Here is a 22,115-nt window from a genome sequence, read left to right on the forward strand (position 1 = left end):
CATTTTATGTGGTTTCTGAGTTGCACATTCCAAGTTTAAAATCTGAAACTACATCCTGCCTAAAAGAGTTTTTTCCTGTTCCCCACAGAGAACAATAGCATATGTCTCTACTGTCTGAGAGACAGTGAATAATTTACCAAATCAGAATATTCTGTAAAAGACACCGTTTTGCTTTGATGCTCTTGTGTAACTGCCATTGACTTTAATGAGAATTACAGACATCTGTCATTGGGCAGAATCAACCCCATTATTTATTAAAGCTTAAACCCACCATTTGCTATAAAGCCTTCCTCTAGTCAATAATTAACAGATATAAGACTCACAGATTTGTGGTTCATACTCTGTCGTTCTGATGAGCAAAACATGGTAATGAAAGAAAATGAGCCAGAGATACATTTTCTAGGCCTAGAGTATTTTTCCTGGTTCCCATGGTCGCATACCTAGCCTTTCCAGCTTTGGTGATTAAAAGGGAGCCAAGCAGCTTCAGTGATTGTTTGTTTCTTTGCTATCACACAATCTGTTGTAGTAAATAATATAAATCCATTCAATTAACTGGTATAAATCAACTGTTTTCTATGTTGTAGAATCATCGGGAGGCTGTAATGAGGACATGAGGTCCAGCTGACTACCTTTAGGAATCTGTAACCCTGAACTCTATCCTTGCTACTCACATGACTGATCCGCAGACCAGCTGTTTTGACATCTGCTGGAGCTTATTAGAAACGGGACCCCACACAGGCCTCCTGAATCAGAAACCCTGGTGTGTCCCCCATTTGTGATTTAACAAGCCCTCCAGGTGATTCTGATGTCCACTCAAGCTTGAGAACCATTGCTGTAAACCATTATCTACAACCTTGTAAAATAAGTTGTAAAATTATTCCCATCTGGCAAAGGATGGAAAAGTAGTACTCGTGTTTTTTCTTCTTTTTTGTCTGCTTGTATTTTATATCACAAAATTATATTACTTTGTAATATAAAATGTTTTCAAATAAAAGTTATCAATCCCATTTTTTATTAATTTCATAGATCATATTTATTGTTGAATTATCATTTTTGGTTTGGAAAAAGGTTGTTTTGCAGGTTTAACTACATTCCCATTCTGCCATTTACACAATGTTTTCTGCCCTCTGAACTCTACTTATCTGGTACAACTTGATGTATTCTGGAATTTTCATTGAACTATAATAAACTATACCAAATGAAATACTCATAATACTTGTACAGTTGTTTTCCAAATTTCTCTATCATTATCTACTTTTCCTTTACTAGCAAGAACCAATGAAGCACTCTTTTCTCTTTGAGGGTAAAAATGATTCAGAAAGAAGAGATTCGGCTTATTTTTCATTATTCCCCAAGTCTTCTGATACTCAACAAGGGTTGCCATTTGTTTACAGAACTTTGTAATGGGGATTGGGGGTGGGTAAAAGCTATTGGTGCCAGTACACAGCCAGACAGTACATAAAAATGTCTAATGATACAATTTATCTGCTAGACTAAAATACATTTCATAGGATGGAAGAAATAACTCTTTTAGCGCTTCATTCTCAGTGCATTCTGCATTCAAACTTCCTAAAATTCTCTCTGGCAGCACAGTCCATTTTGCAGTGATGGATAACTGCCCTCCCACAGTGCTGTAAAGTGATTATTAACCTATAAGCATCTGCCTGCTGAGGAATTCCATGGTTTTAAAAAAGTTAAGAAGCATTTCCACATCGTTGGAGCTATTACAACCTTTTCGAAGCCTTCAGTGTGGGACTCCCTATCTGTTACCATACTTCTTTATTAATTTAAGCTGACTGTCAAAACTTCTCAGCACCATACAGTCTAGTTCCAGAACTACAGAAGAAACAGCATGTCACGTTATAAGAGAGACTGTTACTGGGCTCATAAATGGGACAGATCGGTAGTCACCATGTGGGACCTTCATGCTACAAGTCTCAAAGGCCAGAATAATAGAAGTGTCACATCACATCACGGGACTTGAGAGAAAAAAAGAACTGATGACCTCACCAAAACCAGTTAATTAACTGGGGGGAGGGCAGGAAAACCTGATCACCCCCCAAAAAAGTAATCAAACAACAAAAATCTTAGAAACTTTGGTGGAAACAGACAAGAGTGGCCTGCTGGGGTTGGAGGGAGAAGTTACCCTATTTTCCCTGCTCTTGGCAGAGATCTGCTTAGGCACCTCTATAGAATCACTGGTACCTGGCCAAGCTCAGAAACTTCTGGTTTAGTACACTCCTTACATCTTACAGATGAGGAAACTGAGACCAGAGAAGCTAAATCATTTGCCTTCCGAACTCAAAGATTATTCATAATAGAATTTGGCCAATTTCCATGTATTCTGACTACTAGTACATTGATGTTTCCACTAACTTATACAAAAGCAGAAGCTGACCAAGGAATGCTGAATGGGAAAAGGATAAGAGTAATGGAGATCTCCCTGGAGTAGGTATTGGGGTTCATTATAGGTTCCACCTCTCCTCTCAGGTGAAACAGATTATAGTAAAATAAAAAATAATACCAGGAGTAGCTACGACCAACCAAAAGCAGATGTCTCTCTGTTATGAGCCTAAGTAAGACAGGGGCGAAGACCTACCAAATCCCAAGAAGGAGGAGACTGAGCAGGACAGTCTTGATAATTATTACTTCTAAGCTGGGGGAATAGAGTTCAGTTTTAAACAGAATGAAGGAAGAATAATCAAATTATAAGAAGGCATATGGTTGTAAGGTTGGTTACTTTCTATATTGTTGATCCCAATTTAAGGAAAGTCACTGGTATGTAATATAAAAACAAAATAAAAGAACCTGGATGAAAGAGATCTGATTCAGGGAGAAAAGTGCTGAGAAAAAAAAATAAGTAAAACAAGTATCAATATTTCCAGAGAGATAGGAGAAAGAATTGCCTCCATTGAACAAGAACATAAAGCTGTAAAGAGGGAACATTCATAGAACATAAAAGAGTCCTTGGATATTAAAAATACATGATACCAGAAATATATGTGAGATAAAGACCTCCTAGAAAGTAATGCACAAAGAACAAAATATATAAAACGGGCAACAATACACAAGAAAATTGAAACAATACTAGAAGTTCAACATCCAAATATTAGGAGTTCCAGAAAGAGACCAGTGCAGAAGAGGAACTCATCAATAAAAGAATTCAGGAACATTTCCCAGAACTGAGGGACATGATTTTCCAGATTGAAAGACCCACCAAATGCTTAGTGGAAGAGACGAAAATCACTGACATGTTTATAAAAAAATGAATTGACTGAGGTAAAAAGAAGAATCTACAAGCTTCTAGAGAGAAAAGAAAAAAATCACATAAAAAGGATATGACATTAAAATGCCTTTAGACTACCTGAAGCTAGATAAGAACTCAGTGTCTTCAGAATGTTGAAAAAACATGATATCCAACCTAGAAATCTATTCCGAGACAAATTGTTAGTAATATTTATAAGTAGAAGAAAGACATTTCAGACATGCAAAGTTTCACACAATTTACCTCCCATACACTCTTTCTCAAATTGTTGCTAGAGACGAAAGTCAAATGAGAAAGGAAGACAGGGATGTAGTACGTTGAGTGGAGCCTCCCTAAAAGATATGTCCACCCAGAATCTGTGAATATGCCCTTATTTGAAAGAAGGATATTTGAAGATGTAATTAAGTTAAGGATCTTGAAATGAGGTCCTCCTCAGAAGAGAAAGGCAGAGGTAGATGTGGCTGAGACACCAAGGACATGGCCACCGGTAGACAGAGGTAGACCAGAGTTGTTTGATACCAAGGCAAAGCACACCTGCAGCCACCAGAAGCTGAAAGAGGTCAGGGAGGATTATCCCCGACCTTCAGGGGTATCACAACCATGCCAACATCTTGATTTAGGACTTCTGGTCTCCAGAACTGTAACGGAATAAATTCCCCTTATTTTAAATCACCAAGTTTGTGATGATTTATTATAGCAGCCCTAGGACACAAATACAAAGGGATACAGGAAATGGTAGCTCCAACACAGAAAAGAGGCAAAGAGAATCATTAGGATGGAAGTGAAGGGTGATCCCAGAATGATAACTGTGCTATCAGTCGAGATTGGCCCCGGAAGAAGCTTGTTCATCTTTACTGTCATTTAAGATGACATTAATTGAAGACTTCTTGGTGTCAATAAATATTTTAAAAGTAGATTTAGACAATTGGCCTATAGTTTGGGTTGAATTAGTGGCAAGTACACAGATAATTAAGCAAATGAAAGTTTAAAATGGAAAGGTAAATAAGATTTACTAGAGGTCATAATAGAGTAATAATGAATACTGATCTAATTAAGATTACAATTTCGCTATATATTGAGAGGGTTAAGGATGAAAGTAAGTATGGAATCATGAGCATGGTTGTATGTGTGCGTGGGTGGGTGGGTGAGTGCGGTGGGGCAAAAGTAGGGAATGAGTCAAATGCCAAATCTTTATCGTCCATAAAACTGAATCCCTAAAACTGAAAAATGAATAAATAGCAATATAGGCATGTTAATTAGTGACATGATACTAAATATCAAAAGAATCATCTAACTAGTTGAAACCAGTTACCTCTGGGGAATAGCAATACTTTTGTAATAATTTAATAAAATATTTAGTATTTAATAAAATAAGTCTAATTAAAATTAAATAACTTTAACATTACTCATATAGGACTTACTACAGTTCAGATATTTTTTTAGGTAGTTTACTCATTTTTTTCTTTAGCATAATCTTGTGGGGAGGGTACTATTATCCCCATTCTACTGATAAGGTCACTGAGGCTACACAGTCACACAATAGGGTCAGATCCAGATTTGGAACCTAGTAGTTACCTCTAGAGTTCCTGCTTTAATCTCAACATTTCTTATAAAAGAAAATATGGGAGGGGTGCTGGGCATACTGTTTACTAAACCCTGTAGAACTGAAAGACTTTTAAAATTATGTATAAATATAATGTTGGTTTAAAAACATAATCACCGATAAGCATCTGCCTGCCAATGCAGGGGACACGGGTTTAGGCCCTGGTCCAGGAAGATTCCACATGCCACAGAGCAACTAAGTCCGTGTGCCAAAACTACTGAGCCCACGTGCCACAACTACTGAGCCCACGTGCCACAACTACTGATGCCCGCGCGCCTAGAGCCCGTGCTCTGCAACAAGAGAAGCCACCGCAAGGAGAAGCCTGCGCACTGCAACAAAGAGCCAATGCGGCCATAAATAAATAAATAAATATATAAATACATAAATACATAAATAAATAAAAATAAAAATAAAAACATAACCACTGGAAATAATCAGAAGATGAAAGCCACTACTCTGACATTTTTTGGTGTTGACTCTGCCTCAAAATCAGAGTAAATCTGGGGGTGGGGATAGGTGGGAGTATAGTTTCCCTGGTCAGGTAAAAATTTGGTCTAACCCACTCGTGGTAGCTCCAGGTGTCAAATGGTGTAAGTTGGAAAGAACAGCCCTGAGACTACCTATGACAGGCAGAAGGAGGCCAAATGTGTGGACCCCCCCGAAGAAGGAGGAACTTGGGAAGTTCTTGAGAAGACAGCTTTGCAGCACGTGCACCAGACTGGCACACATCTCTACAATATTTGCATTTTTGTGTCAATACTTCATTCCCATAAATTGAACCAACACCTGTGTAAGCCTAAGAAAGTTTAAGAATCTGAAGAAATTAATTTGCATGAAAATGAAGCAAAATATTTAAACCTCAATAAGTATGTTTGCTTTCTTTAGTTGTGCCTGAGCTTACTTACGAAAATTATCTCCATTCTATATGAAATGAGTAAATGAGATATTCAAGGACATACTCATTAAAAATAATAGATTTTTAATTTAACCTCTATGATGAAACATTGTGATAGAAATTTTTGAAAGGGGAATAAATTGCTCTTAATAATTTTAAAGAGATTTTCTTAAATATTTGATCTACTCAAAATAGGTATATGAAAAAGAGGTCTAGGTCTGGAAATGAGAATTTTGAAAAAAATATATTTGGGGGTAGGTCTAAATCCTGAATAATATAGTGAAGTGGCTAATTTGGTTGACAATGCAGAAAGTCAAATAAATTAAATTATTACAGCTTCAAAAATTACACACCCTTTAGATTTATGGCTGCCAAAGGGTAAATTCAGCAACGGCACTCATGAGACCTTCTTGTATTTCTAATAATTGGAATAGTTAACACTTTATGAGTATTTATCAGGAATAAGGCACTGTTCTAACTGCTCTACAAAGATATTAATGCCTTTCTCACAACAAGCTTATGATATTGGTACTATTAATATCTTCATTATTTTATAGAAAATGGCAAGGAGAGATCAATTGGGACTATCAACCTTTGGGGACAGCTCTAGAACCTGGGCTCTCTAACACTGCCTTACTGAGGAGTAGGTTTGCTTACTGATACAAGAGCTTTAACTTCATAAGATCTTCTTTCCCAAAGGAAATGTATGATCAAGGGATGTGTACTGGTCATTTACAGCTATATTCCTTGTCTCGCTTTAATAACTTTAAGAAACATGAGAAGAACCCTCATTTTAAGCAAATGAATTAGAATAGGTTGATAACTGAAGTAGTCACCATGTTTACCTCTATTTAATAAATTAGAAATATTTGCTTCTTTTTCCTGGAATATTAGACTGATATAGTCTTGAATAATGAGGACCGTAGAACAGACGGAGCAAGTCCTTTAGATTTAGGCTAATCTGGGTCCAAATCTCAGTTTTCGTACTCACTGGCTATGTGACTTGGGGCAAATTTCTTTCCTTTTTTTTTCTTTAGGGGACAAATTTCTTGACTGCTCTGAGTCTTATAGTTAATAATACATTTGACTATGTCGTGAGGAGAACTATATGGAATATATAGCATAGCTTTGGTGCTCCATTTATGGATGGGATGACCGATGGGTCATCCCATCCATAAATGACCAATGGGATCTATGACCTTAGATCTATGATCTATGATCTTTATGACCTATGGGATCTATTATACATATAGGATTTGCTACCAGTCAAGAAATAGCACAGATCTGAGAACAAAAATACTCTATGAAATAGTTTCCTTGAGTATGGTTAAAGCAGAGCTCAGAACCCAAGACAGAGAGAGAGAAAGTGGTCTTCAGAGATTCACTTTAGCATGGGAGGTCTTCCTTTCCTTTATATATATTTTTTTATTTTAGCCATGTTGATACAGAAAAGATCAAATTTAACAGGAAATTTTGCCTGCATTTGTCCTCAAATTACACTTGAATGGATTAGCTAACAACCATAATTTTGGAATTAGTGTGTGAGGAAGAGAGCACCACTTGAAAGAAAACTCACTCAGAATGTGTGTGGGGGGAGGAGAGGGGGGGGACAGGGAGGCAAGGAGACTGGTGCACAGTGAAGTTTTTACAGATGTGCTAGTAGATTTCATTGCCCAGAGACATTCCCAAAATCATATCTAAATAAACTACAGTAGAAATTTCAAGTTAAGACCAAGGGACAGGGAATTCCCTAGCGGTCCAGTGGTTAGGACGCCACACTTCCACAGGTTCGATCCCTGGTCAGGGAACTAAGATCTCCGTAAGCCCCATGGCGCGGCCAAAAAAAAAAAAAAGCGACAAACAAAATGATCACACGGTGCTTAGATTCTCCAAGATGATGAAATGGGTCTTTGGTGGTAGGTGACTTTTCTAATACAAGGCAGTAAGAGAAAAGTTTATCCTAGAAATATGGATTGAGTGGGCAGATTAAATCCATCCTCTCAAGCAAAGACTATATATGCTTTAGCATTTAAAAGGGAAGAATCACTGGCCATTTACAAGGAGTCTGGTGCTGTGCTAAGCATTATACGCATGTGTACATGTTGTTTAATTCTCACAAACAGGCCTATGAGGTAGTTACTATTATTCCCACCATTTTCAAAGGAGGAAAATGAGGAACAGAAGTCAACTAACTTTCTCAAGGATAATACCTGGTGTTAGCAATCTAACACCAGGGCCAACAAGCTTCCCTCCCACACCAGACAAGCCATGCCTCAACTGACCATGCATTACCCACAATTTCTAGCACAATGCCTTCCTTGCATGTAGTACGTGCCCAGTAAATGCTGAATATTCCTCCTACAGTTAAAGACACTGAAGACATCTGTGAGAATGCATCCATGAGAGTACTAGCTCCTTAAATCATGATTAAGCAAAAATTCATCAGAAGGGATTAATTTATCAGATTAGTCTAGCAGAAAACATGGATCTGAGGATTTAGGAAAAAGGAAAAGGCACATTTGATCTAAGAGAGGAAGAAAGATAATGTTCATAGTATCAGACACTTCCTGGTGGGGCTCAATAATGGGATACTGGGAACCTCTGACATCCAATCAGGAAGATGGTAATTTGAATGGGAAAAAAGATGCTAACCCTCCCCTCTCCTTCATATTACTATGGGGTGACTGTCCTTGGGCTACAGTTGATGGCTTTAGTGCCACATACCTAACCATATCAGAATCCAACCCCTTCTCATGATTTGGGAGGCTCTCACATCAAGTCAATTCCTTTTCAGAAGATAAAGATTTAAGAGGTATTAGAACAAGAGGCATCAGCTACCATGCCTCTTTACTACATGGTAGAATATGCTGACCCACCCCAAGAGAAGAAAAATACAGCCTGCAGGGGGCGCCAGAGAAGGAAAATCCTGGAATCACACAAATGCCTGGTCCACCAAGTTCCTGAGGCCAAGATGCTGCTGATTCTTCCCACCGCTTAGTGTTATGAAGACTACTTTGCATACGGTTGGCTCTTAAATCCACCATTTTTCTTTTCTTTTTTTTTTTTTATAAATTTATTTATTTATTTATTTATTTATGGCTGTGTTGGGTCTTCGTTTCTGTGCGAGGGCTTTCTCCAGTTGCGGCATGCGGGGGCCACTCTTCATCGCGGTGCACGGGCCTCTCACTATCGTGGCCTCTCTCGTTGCGGAGCACAGGCTCCAGACGCGCAGGCTCAGCAGTTGTGGCTCACGGGCCTAGTTGCTCCACGGCATGTGGGATCTTCCCAGACCGGGGCTCGAACCCGTGTCCCCTGCATTAGCAGGCAGATTCTCAACCACTGCGCCACCAGGGAAGCCCCACCATTTTTCTTAAACTGGTTAAAATTGGGTTTTTGTCACATACAACTGAAACAGAAGGAAATCTTCAGACTATCATTCTTTTAGCTTGTTCTCTACTGTTTTCCCCAAGGCACTCATAAGTGATGCTTTATCTGATTCTCATGCTTAGGTTATAAGTACTACGTAGCCCATCTTACCACCAGAATTTAATTCTTACGTAAGTGAGAAATAAAATTCTGTGAGATTTTTTGTGTGTAGCAGTTAACCTACACTGAATTTTACAGGAAGTGACTTATCCAAAGTCACCCAGCTAATTAGAAGCAGACCCAAGACTAGATGAAAATCTTGCTCATTCAATGCCGTCCCCCCAAGACACTACATCATTTGTTACAAATGTGTAAAGGTGAAAGGGAGTAATTAAATTCTTATCCCCATCTAAATGAATGATTTTTGACTAAGCCAGCGTGCTTAAAAGGCAGTGGTATTACATGACAGATTATACAAATGAGAAGCTCGCCCTAATCTGTGCAACATTAAATGAGTAAAGGAAAAATCATTGCCTTCGGCTCAGAGAGCACTTCACATCAGTTTAATTAAACACCCACATGAAGACACACAAACGCACAAACACATCCCCCTAAACAATCACAAATCTCAATCTGAGGTTTGTTATGCAGACAAGCCAGGGGACTTGAAATAAAACTTCAAATGGTTTCTGCCAGAAATGAAACAAACAGAACAAAAGGGAAAAGAGACAATGCGTCTACATTTATGGAATAAAAATTATGATTGAAGCCCTTAGGCGCCGAAGCTACAAGTACCTTATTTTTAGCCTTGAAACTCACGGAGGATGGATTTTAATTTTCACTGAGCTTGTGCTGTAGGTAAGAAAGCTGACTGTAGTGAGACTGCTGGCTTGTATCTACCTCTAGAGCTTTCCTTCAGTTGTTTTAGGATTCAAACATTTTAAGATGGTATCAAAGTTCTTTCTAAAAGAGTGCATGCAGTTGTTATCTGGAAGAGAACTGGTTTCCTTGGTGAAACGATGTCCAGTGCTTTTCTTTAAAGTATGGAAGGTAATAGGAGGTGGAGTAGGGTGGGAATGGGATCGGTGGAGGTAGAAACCCTAATTGAAATTAAGATCCAAGTTGTTGTAATAGTTGCAAATAATCTGGCTAGACAAAAAGATGTTGAGGAAATCCAGAATTTTAACGTTTAATTAATATTTATGCTTTGTTCTACAAACATTTCCTTAATTCTAATCACCCCCTTTTCCACCACCCTCTTCTCCGATGTCCTTATCCACACAGCTCAGAAAGGCCAGAGAATCTCTCCTAATGGCTGAAATGGCAAAACCCTTCCTTTCTTGGGTGGCTGATAGAAAGGACAGGTTGATAAGAACTTCCTTCTTTTAAGGAAAATGAAACCTCATCCCATCTCTACTTCCACACCCACAGGAGAAAAGAGAAAAAAAAAAAACCGAAACACTTGGCTCACACCTTCCTGTATCATCAACTCAATTTTTTCCTGTTTCAAGCACAAAAGTAATTATGAGCCCAACAATAAATACCACATCTTTTACCTTGACAGGAAGCGGGAATGCTACAAGGGTTTAAAGAGATTATTTATTATCCACCTTGTACACAGTATTTTCTGCCACTGTTGGAGCTTTGTGTTCATTTTCTTGCAAGCGGTTATTTTCCTATTAGCTTTACCCTGATGCGTTACTACTGAATTTGTATGTCTCTAGAACGCATTCTATTTTCCATCTGGAAATCAGTAGAAAGGCCTTAAAACATCCCCATAAAATTGCTTAAGTATTATCTACCTCTAGACAGGAAGAAAGTCAAATGCCGGTGGATGGAGCATTTCCTGGGTATCCACCCAGAGTTTCTGTGATGAGTCCTCAGCCTCTGTACTTGTCACTGTGGGTGTGGCGAGTAGCAGTATCATGACTAAAATTGTGATCAGTTCCCTTAGAACTTGTCTACATGTTCTTATTCAAATCGGAGAAAGCCTAAAGAATAACTAATACCAGAGGCATAACTTACCTTCCTAAACTTGTGTAGACACCAATTCAGGGAATGAGGAGAATTTTAAAGACCAAATGGCGAAGCCCATGAAAGCAACAAACTAAAGAAAACCAGCTTGGAGCCTCAACCACCAGAGGGCAGACAGCAGAAGCAAGAAAAACTACAGTCCTGCAGCCTGTGGAACAGAAACCACATTTACAGAAAGATAGACAAGATGAAAAGGCAGAGGGCTATATACCAGATGAAGGAACAAGAAAAAACCCCAGAAAAACAACTAAATGAAGTGGAGATAGGCAACCTTCCAGAAAAAGAATTCAGAATAATGATAGTGAAGATGATCCAGGACCTTGGAATAAGAATGGAGGCAAAGATTGAGAAGATGCAAGAAATGATTAACAAAGACCTAGAAGAATTAAAGAACAAACAAACAGAGATGACCAATACAATAACTGAAATGAAAACTACACTAGAAGGAATCAATAGTAGAATAACTGAGGCAGAAGAACGGATAAGTGACCTGGAAGACAGAATGGTGGAATTCACTGCTGCGGAACAGACTAAAGAAAAAAGAATGAAAAGAAATGAAGACAGCCTAAGAGACCTCTGGGACAACATTAAACGCAACAACATTCGCATTATAGGGGTCCCAGAAGGAGAAGAGAGAGAGAAAGGACCAGAGAAAATATTTGAAGAGATTATAGTCGAAAACTTCCCTAACATGGGAAAGGAAATAGCCACCCAAGTCCAGGAAGCCCAGAGAGTCCCATACAGGATAAACCCAAGGAGAAGCACGCCGAGACACATAGTAATCAACGTGGCAAAAATTAAAGACAAAGAAAAATTATTGAAAGCAGCAAGGGAAAAACGACAAATAACATACAAGGGAACTCCCATAAGGTTAACAGCTGATTTGTCAGCAGAAATTCTACAAGCCAGAAGGGAGTGGCATGATATACTTCAAGTGATGAAAGGGAAGAACCTACAACCAAGATTACTCTACCCGGCAAGGATCTCATTTACATTTGATGGAGAAATCAAAAGCTTTACAGACAAGCAAAAGCTAAGAGAATTCAGCACCACCAAACCAGCTCTACAACAAATGTTAAAGGAACTTCTCTAAGTGGGAAACACAAGAGAAGAAAAGGACCTACAAAAACAAACCCAAAACAATTAAGAAAATGGTCATAGGAACATACATATCGATAATTACCTTAAACGTGAATGGATTAAATGCTCCAACCAAAAGACACAGGCTTGCTGAATAGATACAAAAACAAGACCCATATATATGCTGTCTACAAGCGACCCACTTTAGACCTAGGGACACATACAGACTGAAAGTGAGGGGATGGAAAAAGATATTCCATGCAAATGGAAATCAAAAGAAAGCTGGAGTAGCTATACTCATATCAGATAAAATAGACTTTAAAATAAAGAATGTTACGAGAGACAAGGAAGGACACTACATAATGATCAAGGGATCAATCCAAGAAGAAGATATAACAATTATAAATATATATGCACCCAACATAGGAGCACCTCATTACATAAGGCAATTGCTAACAGCTATAAAAGAGGAAATTGATAATAACACAATAATAGTGGGGGACTTTAACACCTCACTTACACCAATGGACAGATCATCCAAAATGAAAATAAATAAGGAAACAGAAGCTTTAAATGACACAATAGACCAGATAGATTTAATTGATATTTATAGGACATTCCATCCAAAAACAGCAGATTACACGTTCTTCTCAAGTGCGCACGGAACATTCTCCAGGATAGATCACATCTTGGGTCACAAATCAAGCCTCAGTAAATTTAAGAAAATTGAAATCACATCAAGCATCTTTTCTGACCACAACGCTATGAGATTAGAAATGAATTACAGGGGAAAAAGCATAAAAAACACAAACACATGGAGGCTAAACAATACGTTACTAAATAACCAAGAGATTACTGAAGAAATCAAAGAGGAAATCAAAAAATACCTAGAGACAAATGACAATGAAAACACGACAACTCAAAACCTATGGGATGCTGCAAAAGCAGTTCTAAGAGGGAAATTTATAGCTATACAAGCCTACCTAAAGAAACAAGAAAAATCTCAAGTAAACAATCTAACCTTACACCTAAAGAAACTAGAGAAAGAAGAACAAACAAAACCCAAAGTTAGCAGAAGGAAAGAAATCATAAAGATCAGAGCACAAATAAATGAAATAGAAACAAAGAAAACAATAGCAAAGATCAATAAAACTAAAAGCTGGTTCTTTGAGAAGATAAACAAAATTGATAAGCCATTAGCCAGACTCATCAAGAAAAAGAGGGAGAGGACTCAAATCAATAAAATCAGAAATGAAAAAGGAGAAGTTACAACAGACACCGCAGAAATACAAAGCATCCTAAGAGACTACTACAAGCAACTTTATGCCAATAAAATGGACAACCTGGAAGAAATGGACAAATTCTTAGAAAGGTATAACCTTCCAAGACTGAACCAGGAAGAAGCAGAAAATATGAACAGACCAATCACAAGTAATGAAATTGAAACTGTGATTAAAAATCTTCCAACAAACAAAAGTCCAGGACCAGATGGCTTCACAGGTGAATTCTATCAAACATTTAGAGAAGAGCTAACACCTATCCTTCTCAAACTCTTCCAAAAAATTGCAGAGGAAGAAACACTCCCAAACTCATTCTATGAGGCCACCATCACCCTGATACCAAAACCAGACAAAGACACTACAAAAAAAGAAAATTACAGACCAATATCACTGATGAATATAGATGCAAAAATCCTCAACAAAATACTAGCAAACAGAATCCAACAACACATTAAAAGGATCATACACCACGATCAAGTGGGATTTATCCCAGGGATGCAAGGATTCTTCAATATACGCAAATCAATCAATGTGATACACCATATTAACAAATTGAAGAATAAAAACCATATGATCATCTCAATAGATGCAGAAAAAGCTTTTGACAAAATTCAACACCCATTTATGATAAAAACTCTCCAGAAAGTAGGCATAGAGGGAACCTACCTCAACATAATAAAGGCCATATATGACAAACCCACAGCAAACATCATTCTCAACGGTGAAAAACTGAAAGCATTTCCTCTAAGATCAGGAACGAGACAAGGATGTCCACTCTCACCACTATTATTCAACATAGTTCTGGAAGTCCTAGCCACGGCAATCAGAGAAGAAAAAGAAATAAAAGGAATACAAATTGGAAAAGAAGAAGTAAAACTGTCACTGTTTGCAGATGACATGATACTATACATAGAGAATCCTAAAACTGCCACCAGAAAACTGCTAGAGCTAATTAATGAATATGGTAAAGTTGCAGGATACAAAATTAATGCACAGAAATCTCTTGCATTCCTATACACTAATGGTGAAAAATCTGAAAGAGAAATTATGGAAACACTCCCATTTACCATTGCAACAAAAAGAATAAAATACCTAGGAATAAACCTACCTAGGGAGACAAAAGACCTGTATGCAGAAAACTATAAGACACTGATGAAAGAAATTAAAGATGATACCAACAGATGGAGAGATATACCATGTTCTTGGATTGGAAGAATCAACATTGTGAAAATGACTATACTACCCAAAGCAATCTACAGATTCAATGCAATCCCTATCAAATTACCAATGGCATTTTTTACGGAGCTAGAAAAAATCATCTTAAAATTTGTATGGAGACACAAAAGACCCCGAATAGCCAAAGCAGTCTTGAGGGAAAAAAACGGAGCTGGAGGAATCAGACTCCCTGACTTCAGACTATACTACAAAGCTACAGTAATCAAGACAATATGGTACTGGCACAAAAACAGAAACATAGATCAATGCAACAAGATAGAAAGCCCAGAGATAAACCCACGCACCTATGGTCAACTAATCTATGACAAAGGAGGCAAAGATATACGATGGAGAAAAGACAGTCTCTTCAATAAGTGGTGCTGGGAAAACTGGACAGCTACATGTAAAAGAATGAAATTAGAATACTCCCTAACACCATACACAAAAATAAACTCAAACTGGATTACAGACCTAAATGTAAGACTGGACACTATAAAACTCTTAGAGGAAAACATAGGAAGAACACTCTTTGACATAAATCACAGCAAGATCTTTTTTGATCCACCTCCTAGAGTAATGGAAATAAAAACAAAAATAAACAAATGGGACCTAATGAAACTTCAAAGCTTTTGCACAGCAAAGGAAACCATAAACAAGACGAAAAGACAACCCTCAGAATGGGAGAAAATATTTGCAAACGAATCAACGGACAAAGGATTAATCTCCAAAATATATAAACAGCTCATTCAGCTCAATATTAAAGAAACAAACACCCCAATCCAAAAATGGGCAGAAGACCTAAATAGACATTTCTCCAAAGAAGACATACAGACGGCCAAGAAGCACATGAAAAGATGCTCAACATCACTAATTATTAGAGAAATGCAAATCAAAACTACAATGAGGTATCACCTCACACCAATTAGAATGGGCATCATCAGAAAATCTACAAACAACACATGCTGGAGAGGGTGTGGAGAAAAGGGAACCCTCTTGCACTGTTGGTGGGAATGTAAATTGATACAGCCACTATGGAGAACAATATGGAGGTTCCTTAAAAAACTAAAAATAGAATTACCATATGACCCAGCAATCCCACTACTGGGCATATACCCAGAGAAAACCGTAATTCAAAAAGACACATGCACACGAATGTTCATTGCAGCACTATTTACAATAGCCAGGTCATGGAAGCAACCTAAATGCCCATCAACAAACGAATGGATAAAGAAGTTGTGGTACATATATACAATGGAATATCACTCAGCCATAAAAAGGAACGAAATTGAGTCATTTGTTGAGACGTGGATGAATCTAGAGACTGTCATACAGAGTGAAGTAAGTGAGAAAGAGAAAAACAAATATTGTATATTAACGCATGTATGTGGAACCTAGAAAAATGGTACAGATGAGCCGGTTTGCAGGGCAGAAGTTGAGACACAGATGTAGAGAGCAGACATATGGACACCAAGGGGGGAAAACTGCGGTGGGGTGGGGATAGTGGTGTGCTGAATTGGGCGATTGGGATTGACATGTATACACTGATGTGTATAAAATTGATGACTAATAAGAACCTGCAGTATAAACAAACAAACAAAACAACTAATACTAAACTTTCATTGGGTTATTTGTATGGAAATATGTTAATATAAATGTTTCAGACATTACATGAAATTTCTAAAAAAAAAAAAAAAAAAAAAAGAAAACCAGCTTGGAGGCCCCATTCCATGGTTCTTCATAACACAGCTAGAAAGTCATTCCCTTGGCTCTCTGAGTCAGGAGAGCACCAAAGGGAAGAAGCAGATGGAGGGGTAGAGATCTGAGTTATTTCCTGGCTCTGTCTCTATCAAGCTTTGTAATCTTGGAGAATTGACTCCCCTTCTCTGGGTCTCTACCTCCTGACCTATAAAATTCTGCAACTCTACACAGCTTCAGTGAGTTCAGTGGGTGACAGAGGTGTCTGCTTTTGTCACCAGAAGTGAAGACCAGGTCAACAGACTATGTGGCCCGACGTTTAAATTCATTACTGTCTCAGACTTGAAGCCTTAAACTGATGCCTCTGACAGGCTTGAAATCAGCAGACTTGAAGAAGGCAGAGAGGAAGCATGAAACACTAGCTCATTTGGAATCCTGGACTTTTTTCCTTTTATCCCTCTCTTAATAAGTCTTACTATCTCTTATCCTCTCGACCACAATGCCCACCTTCTTCCCCTTCTACTCCCCTATACCTTTACACCGGGGTGGTAATGTTGTATGAATTGCTTTATTATTTTTTTCCCTGATAAACCTATTAGAATTTAAAGACAGAAAGTTGAAGAGATTTTCTCCTGCTTAAGTTATCCCTGTCGTTTAAGGCTGGGCGGTAGTTTACAGCCCTCCTGAAGGTTCGATAGGATTAATCCTAAAACACCTTGGAGACACAGCAAAGTTTTAGCAGCATTATATCAATTGATTTAAAAAAATGTGACCTGTAAGCTGAGTTGAGGGTCATTGCTGAACCTCAGAAGTACATCAGAAAAAGGTAGAAGGAGCTTGGGTAGACCCTCCATGCTCACCATTTCGAAGGTAATTGATAGGAGGGATTGAGTCTCTGGCCGGAAAGACTCCACTGAGGAATTAAAGACCCTAGAGGAAGATAAGTGACCTTGATTTAAACATGGAGGCAGGTGATGTATTATGGGAGATGCCAACTGATTTGTTAAATCTATCAGCTGAAACTGACTGCAGAAACCAGTGTCATCAACCAAATGTTTAGAATCCTACAGTCTTAACTAAAACAGCAACATAAAAGGCCATGCTGCCCTGGTTTTCCTCTAAAAGGTGAGCTATCTGAGAGCCAGGAATGAAAGGCTGGAGACTTTTGACAACCACATTCCTGGAAGCAGGGGCCAGAGCCCACATATTCGAAAAGTCTGGAGATGTCCTTTCCACTAAACCAGGAGCCCCTAACCTCAAAGCAGAAATCAGCTTCTAAAAACAACTGAATCACGTAGTAAACTGGATTTCAAACAGCAGGCAACTTTGAAAACAACTCAATTTTTTCAAAACGTTGTTTGCTCATTAGCAACGGACTTTCCAGAAGAAACATTCCCAAAATACAGCTTTAAGTTTTGATGTGTAAGCTTTCCTAATGTGGACAGGCATAGCTGGCGTCCCTTCACTTTGAAAGACAGGGCCTGGGGGTTGAGGTGAATAACTCATCCAATTAAGAGGTTCTGCTATTTTCCTTCTGCTGTAACAGTTTCTAGCCTAGCATCCTCCACCCCTGTGGCCACCTCTTTCCTATACGCATCTGGGGGTTGTCAAATACTGTCCCTGATTAAAAGTGTTATAATAACCTGTGATGATGGGCTGCAAGCCTGAACCTGGGCCAAGAAAACTGAGGCCATTCACATGATGGTTAGTGTCAAGTTACTCAGAAGAACCTTCCCTTGTCTTAAAGAGTAAAAACAGTGATTCATGAAAATGACACACCCATTTGGCATCAGGGCAACAGGATCTGAAGCCAAAAGTAGAAGCCCAGTGTTGGGCTTTGAATTTCCCTCTGTCAGTGCATCCACCAAATTCAGTCCACTGACTGAATCAGCAACACTGCAACTGAATTTCACACATGTCTAGAGATATAATGTGTGAGGGAAGGCCATGGATGATTGGAACATCCCAAGAGGCCCCTGCACACGCTACATGGTGGCTGTTTCAGCAGGTGAGTGCAGAAAATGTGTTTTTCAATTATGCCTTCCGTTCTATATTATGAATGAATAGCTAAAACTTCAGTCCGTGGAGCCTGGGTTGAGGGCTATCACATATACAGTCACACTATCACTACTTTTGGATGAGTTTCCCAACACCTCTATTCCTCTAGACCCCAGACAAACAGATGACCCTATTAGCTCTGCCTGAAATGCTAAATGCTATTTTAAAAAATTTTATTGGTGTATAGTTGATTTACAATGTTGTGTTAGTTTCAGTTGTACGGCAAAGTGAATCATTTGTACATATATTCATTCCTTTTTACATTCTCTTCTCTTATAGGCTATCACAGAATATTGAATAGAGTTCCCTGTGCTATATAGTATGTCCTTGTTGGTTATCTATCTTATATATAGTAGTGTGTGTATGTTCATCCCAAGTTCCTGATTTATCCTTCCCCGCCACGTTTCCCCTTTGGTAACCATAAGTTTGTTTTTGATATCTGTAAGTCTGTTTCTGTTTTGTAAATAAGTTCATTTGTATCATTTTAAAATTAGATTCCACATATGAGTGATGTCATATGATATTTGTGTCTCTCTGTCTGACTTATCTCACTCCATATGATAATCTCTAGGTCCATCCATGTTGCTGCAAATAGCATTATTTCATTCTTTTTTTATGAGTCATATTTCATTGTATATAGGTACCACATCTTCCTTATCCATTCCTCTATCGATGGACATTTAGGTTGCTTCCATGTCTTGGCAATTGTAAATAGTGCTGTAGTGAACGTTGGGGAGCATGTATCTTTTCGGATTATGGTTTTCTCTGGATATATTCCCAGGAATGGGATTGCTGGATCATATGGTAGTTCTATTTTTAGTTTTTTAAGGAAACTCCATACTGTTTTCCACAGTGGCTGCACCAATTTATATTTCCACCAATAATGTAGGAGGGTTCCCTTTTCTCCACACCCTCTCCAGCATTTATTGTTTGTGGAGTTTTTGATGATGGCCATTCTGACTGGTGTGAAGCAATAACTCATTGTAGCTAAATGCTATTTGTTCCTTTGGCTTAAGGCCCTACAAAGTTTTTTAAAATACAAATCTATTTACAGAGAAATATAACTGACATATTAAGTTCCAGATAATTATGTGCATTTTAGAAGCAAATCACACCTTATTCACCTGCTATCCCCTAGAAACCAATGCAAAGTAGCTATGCAGTAACTGTTACTGAAATAAATGGAAGGGACAAGTCTACAACAATAACATCGCACAGTTTTTCATCGAATTTGCTTTGGTCAGCCAAGCAGATCACTGAAAGTAAAGGAACTAAGAGGAATCAGTCTCATGGGATTAACAAAAGTATGGATACCAAAGGGGAATGGTGGGGTGGGATGAATTGGGAGTCTGGAATTGACATATATACACTATTGATACTATGTATAAAATATAAACTAATGAGAACCTACTGTATAGCACAGGGAACTCTACTCAATGCACTGTGGTTACCTAAGTGGGAAGGAAATCCAAAAAAGGGGAGATATATGTATACGTATAGCTGACTCACTTTGTAGTACAGTAAAAACTAAGACAACATTGTAAAGCAACTATACGCCAATAAAAATTAAAAGAAAACAAAAAAAAAAAGAGCGGTGGGAACGGTGCCCCCTAGAGGAGAAGTCAGGTGAGTGCAGACAGCGGGCAGGAACAGAGGAGAAAGGTGGGGTAGTCTGGAGAAAAGAGGTCCCAAGACTAGGGACTGCAGGGGATCAGGGATTAGCACAGCAGGGAGTTTTGTCCATGAGGGTGAAAAGAATTTCCTGGTACCGGTCTATTTCACCACAGCATAAAGACTCCCTGTAAAAGACATCCTATAAAGAACTATCACCCCTTGCTCAAAAGTCTGTTCTTTTACAAAATTTCTTCTAGACATAGCATGAATTCAGGCTTTGGTGTGGCTGACAACGTAGTTAATAAAGTTAATAAAGACTTTGGGATACTTTGTGTAACCCTATTCTGGACTATCAGCCCCAGTGTGACGGGACAACCTCCAGAAAGCCTGCAGGAGACCCTGCCCTTTCTCACTGTTGCCTCAGGAAGCAATGAGGTCATTTTTCTGCAGTGAAAACTGACTTCATTATCGCAAATTTCTTTTCAGTTCTCTGCCCTTCATGTAAGACAGAACTGCAAACATCTCCATATGAGAAACAATAATGAAAATTCAAGGTTCAGCAAGGTCACCCAAAGTATTCCAAAACCTTTGAGAATGCCAGTTTTTCATGAGTCCTTTGCATGATTAAAAAGAGGCTCTGGAAGGCTCATCTGATTGCAGGCTTAGAAGCACCTGTGAGAAGAACCTGTCTTCTTGGTCATTATCCTGATATATATTTACCGCAGGTTCCCTTCCATTTAGCCCCATCTAATTTCCTCTTCCTCTTGCAAGACACTAGGCTTAGAAATATGCTTCAAGTTCATACCATAACCCAGAGCTGGGTGCTGATGAAGAATAATTTCTGTTGTTTTTGTTTGGATTTACCTCGGTCGATAAAATGCAGTCTTTCACAGATCATTTGCTGAGTCTAATCACGATCGATCCTGAAGCATAAATGATAACCCTCAATAACGACATACACTGATGAAAAAAGAGCTCCGTGTGTTCTCTTTTACACGTCAAAGAAGAAAGCAGCCGGCGGAGGGAGTTGACATTCTATTTTCAGGGTGAGAATAGAAGAGAACCCATGTAACCCGTTGCCTGAGAAAAAGACCAAGGATTGCCTCAGCACTAGGAGGTCAGTGTTAGGCGGAGACTCTTCTTTTTAAGTGTCTTATGGCAGATTCTGCCTATTTGTTACTGTAAGTGGGCAGTTCTTTAACTTTTACTGTGTTTGTGACACAAAATTAGATTTGAAGGTTAGAGCCCCTGCCCTCCAGGAGATCAACATCTAGTTCTAGAAACAATAAGTGTGATAAACGTATCAACAGCCGATTCATAGCTTTACATTGTTTTAAAGCTGTCATGGAATATGATATTTTGTCTCCCACTGGACAGTGTTTATGTTGTGTGCAGAGATTTAGCAAACACAAAGGGACACTTGCATGGGAAATCACTGGGTTTCCTGATTTAAGTATTTGGAAGTCTCCCGTTTGCTGAGTGCTTGGAAACCCCTCAAATGAAATGTCTTCTATCCTGGAATTTGGAATTCCACTCCTGCCTCTCTGTAGGCATGACTGTCTTGGTCAATCCCAGGCATACTGACTAAGTTAAAAGATGTAGAGCCCTTCCTTGATGTTACCATAGATTTGACAGTCAGATAGAAAAATCTAGAATATTGGACAGAAAGTTGGGTGTGTCAGGTACCTTGCAAGTCTTGTAGGAAAACCACAATTTATATCTCCTCTTTCAATTATCTAGAACCCAACTCCTGCATAAGGGAAGGCTATTTGCAGTCTGACTGGAAACCTACTTTTGTTCCCATAAGCTCACAATAGCCTACATGTAACAGAGCAGGGCGATGGTGGAAAGAGAATCAGGTCTATTCCTAAAGTGCCACAAATCACCAAATCCTGGATTATATCTGCTTCTGATAGACAATTTTTAAAAAATTCTGACAGTATTTCCAGCATTTTATACATGGTACTAAATCTTTTTCTGTTTCTTCACAATCAAACACATCTGACCAGC

This window comes from Eubalaena glacialis, chromosome 15, assembly GCF_028564815.1.
Source record: "Eubalaena glacialis isolate mEubGla1 chromosome 15, mEubGla1.1.hap2.+ XY, whole genome shotgun sequence".
NCBI classification, from domain to species: Eukaryota; Metazoa; Chordata; class Mammalia; order Artiodactyla; family Balaenidae; genus Eubalaena; species Eubalaena glacialis.